Raw genomic sequence first — 4,123 nt, 5'->3', positions numbered from 1 at the left:
CATTTTAAGCTTCAAAAGCCCCCGGGCTGCCTGGTTATCGCAGGATCTCCTTCTGTTGTGAAAGCCACATTCATTTCGCTTATAATGAATGTGGCTTTCCCTGATTTATAGCACACATGAACTTTCACCAGGCACCAACGCCCACCCCCTTCTCTGGCAAATGGCCCTTCTGTATTGTGAGTATGATGTGAGAAATGGGCTACGCTGAGTTTTAAACCAGTGTCTGCGTATCTGTCTTCAAAGCTCAGTCTTGTTGATTCACCACCCGGGATGTGATAGCGGCTGAGCTTTGGTCTGTCTGCAAGAACATAAAACACACACAAAAAAGCATTGAGACACAAGCAGGAAGTAAAGAGTGGAGGACAAACAATATAGACTGCCTACGATATACAGAGACAGGGCACCCTGAGAAGTGCTCATAGAGTTGTGTGCCTTCAGCATGAGCGCTCCTGACCTTGGTGAAGGAGCTCAGGGAGCACTGGTGGTGACGGATGGCTACCCTGATTTGGGATATAGATCTATCGCAGAGACACATTGCGCCACAGAGCCATGCTCGCTGCAGTCGTTTCACACACTGCTGCAGTGGGGGTATAGCGTTGCAGTTAGCCTGACCGGCTGGCAAAATTTGTGTGTGCCTGCTTGGCCTGATCATACCATAGAGGACTCGTGACTTCCTCACGCACCCAGTGAAAAATTACAGTATTCAGTCTGAGAAAAGTAGTGGTTTATCTCCAGGGAAGGAGACTACACTTGCAAGTATGTTTATTAGAAAAGACCACAAAGAATAGTTGACTGTATTTGGTAAATGGATGATTTTGCTTTTTGGGGCACTTCTAGGGCTGCCACGATTAGTCGACTAGTCACAATTACGTCGACTATCAAAATCGTCGACGACTGATTTAATAGTTGACGCCTTTGTAAGATCCCAAAAGACGCAGGAATAAGTAGTAGGATTTAAGAGTGTAATAACGGAATGAAACAGAAGATGGCAGCACTGCATGTTCAAGGATGCCAGCTGCCGTTAAACCCCAAAGAAGAAGTAGCTCTGTCCCAGAATTCATAGCGCGGCCCAGCTCAGTTTCCAACAATGGCGGCAGCTAGTTAGTTTTAATGTTATTCTTATTATTCTTTCTGGGTCGCAAAATAAACGTTTAACACATTTTCAGGTGAGAATGTAGCTGTGTAAACCTCAAATATCTGCTCAGTTTATCAAGACACCACATATTTTCAAAAGCGCTCCGACGTTTTCAGAGACGTCTGTTACCCACTAGCTCGATTGCTAGCCGGGGGCAAGGCTAACTAGAGCCCGTGAGAACACCTGTCTTTCGCTACTCAGGTTAAACATGATAAAAGTTACTTAGATAACTTAAAAATGTTATTGTTTGGCTTTGTTCCGTGTTTTATTTGTTCCTGAGTAAATCGGTTTGGCTGAGATTAAAGTTATAGTTTTTACACAGCTGAATAAACGTCAAGCAGACAGCTGATTATCAGAAGTGTGAGATGCTCAAGAATATACTCCGGTGTCCTGTTATATTTTAGATAGCAAGGAGTTTATTAAACCGAAGCAATCTGCAAATTTCATTAAAATTTAATAAACTATCATCTTGTCTTTATTTTTAGTTAGCACATACCTTAAACCCTTAAAGTTGTAAGCTAATGATAGTTATATAAGAGCAGATGCTGCTGGTGCAATATGCTGTACGTTTTATGTCCAATGGATGATGATCTGATTAGTCGACTAATCGCAAAAATAATTGGTGACTAGTCGACTATCAAAATAATCGTTTGTGGCAGCCCTAGGCACTTCACTTTAATATTTCTATTTTACACTGATTCTTATCTTACAATAGAGAAACAAAAATGTCTTCTTTTTGTTTTAACTGAATTTTACATTAAAAATGTATGCTGGTCTTCCAATACTTTGAAAAGAAATTAGTTCTGCCCTCTACCTGGCTACCTTTATGATGAGGGTGCACAGTAATTTAAAAAAAGTGGAGTAGTTTCATGTACAACAACAATATCCCATTTAGGAAGACATTCTCCAATTTAATATGTGTTTTTGCTTTGTGAGTGTCCAGTGGAATTTTCTTATAAACCTTTCAGACTGCATTTGTTTGTTCTTTGGATTTTTCTGGCATTTTCCTATGTTCCTATGTTGCTGGGACCTTTAGATCAGAGAAAATAGTATTAAACGATACGTGTCTACACTTTGGTACTGCTTGGTAAAGTTTAATTGGAATGTTTGTTCCATAACTGCTGCAAGCTGTTAAATTGCCAGAGGCTCAGCTGTTAAGCTTTTTAAAGACCAATGCGTGTATCAGTGCATTTGGACTGAATCTGCCAACTGCTCTCGTTCTTGGTGCCAAGAAATGAGGAAGGTTTACAAGGATTCAGAGTACTTAGACTTTTACTTAAGACTGTGCACAAAAACTTGTGAAAACCATTCATTTGTTAATTTAACCTTCCTGTCCTTAACTGCCTCAGTAGAAAGAAATAAACATGGTCAGCATTTCTATGGTAAACTGCGTGGTGATTTTGTGATTGGATTTAGATGCTTAATATGTTTCAAAGTAGTGCTCACAGAGCACAACATAAAGGAAAGCTCACCACAAACCCAGGATATCAGCTGATATATAATTAGGGATGGGTACCGGTATCCGGTGCCATTATGACACCAGTTCTGACATAAACTGTAGTTTATTTCGGTGCTTTTATTTTTCCTGAGATGTCATACACTTTGGATTCTAGCCAATCATTTTACCTTTGCAAGCGTAGTAGGCGGGCCCAGGTACGTACGTTCTTTTAGAGCAGAGCTACAGATTAAAAATGCCCAAGGCGAAGCGGTCAAAATGGTAAAATTCCTGTATTTGTATAGTGCTTTACTAGTACCTAAGGACCCCAAAGCGCTGGGAAACAGCTAAACATGAGAGGTTTTTAGACAAAATTGGTGTTTTTTTCCATTGTTTAAGCACTGCTTCCAGCCAAGAGTGATACCATATATGCCCTATAGCTGCAGAAAAGGCTAACATTGTTATCTTTTTACAAAAAAACAGCTAAACATAGAGATTTTTGGACAAAGTTTGAGTTCTCCATTCTTTAAGCACCGGTTCGAGCACCGTTTAAACACCGGCACCGTTTCAAAAGTATCGATTTGGTACTGGTATCGGATAAAACCTAAATGATACCCATCCCTATATATAATTGGCAAATCTCATTTGGAGCACATTTTTTCATCTGCAAGCCACTCTGCAACCCACAGCTCCTGTTTTGGATGGACTGGTATCGATACTTACAAAGTGCTTGAGGATCAGTATCTTGTTTGATACTTCAACATGCAGACCGGAGGAGCCAGGGACCAAATCACTGACTTTCTGATAGGCAGACAACCCACTCTATATGAGTCATGAACACAGTTTAATGCTGCATTTGACTTAATCTGTCTGTGTCCTTGAATCCTGCCCAATTCTGTGCCAGTGCACATGGAAGGGTTGGGAAGTTGCCCATGCCATCAAATTGTAACTTTTGCTGCCCTATTGCCCACGTCTCTCTTGAAAATGACATTTTAACCTCAATGAGACTTTTTCACCTGGATAAATAAAGGATAATAACATAAATTCCAGGAGATTAAAATAAAAGTCTTTTTTTGACTATAGTGTTCCTATCTGAACCTTGATTGCTATAAATAAACAAATGATTAAGAGCAACAGTTTGTTTATTCTTGACAGCCACTCTGTTCTCCTTTCTACTTCATAAAGAAAGACCTTGTAGTAATGATTCAACTGCATCTTTACATTTTTAATGTTCAAGATTCAAAATTCTTTATTTGAATCTGCATCACTCTGTAGTTTGTAGAAGCACCTTTAGAAAAACTTGATAAGTGATACAGTTTTGCCCCATACTTCTTTACAATATTAATACATCAGTACACTGAGGTTAGTGGGTATTTATATATGCATAGCACAGTATTCCAGTCAGGCTGAGGTCTGCAGCACCTTGATTCTTTTCTTTTTCAGCTGTTCTGTTATAGACTTGTTACTGTGCTTGGGACCATTGTCTTGTTGCCCAGTCTAGGCCAGGCTTAGGCTATGGGACAGACTGCCTCACATCTGACTTCAGTATACTC

The 4,123-nt window shown here is 39.9% G+C and overlaps 1 protein-coding gene across 3 annotated transcripts in view; it reads right to left on the bottom strand.

The window, feature by feature from the left end:
- Positions 1-4,123, bottom strand: part of klhl32 (kelch-like family member 32) — a 34,196-nt gene that overhangs the window by 21,091 nt on the left and 8,982 nt on the right. The window lies entirely within an intron of this gene.

The sequence above is a fragment of the Pundamilia nyererei genome, unplaced genomic scaffold, assembly GCF_000239375.1.
Source record: "Pundamilia nyererei isolate P.nyererei 1_Seehausen unplaced genomic scaffold, PunNye1.0 scaffold00109, whole genome shotgun sequence".
Taxonomy (NCBI): Eukaryota; Metazoa; Chordata; class Actinopteri; order Cichliformes; family Cichlidae; genus Pundamilia; species Pundamilia nyererei.
Note: the sequence above shows the minus strand (reverse complement) of the source record. Positions and strands in the feature narration are given on the sequence as shown.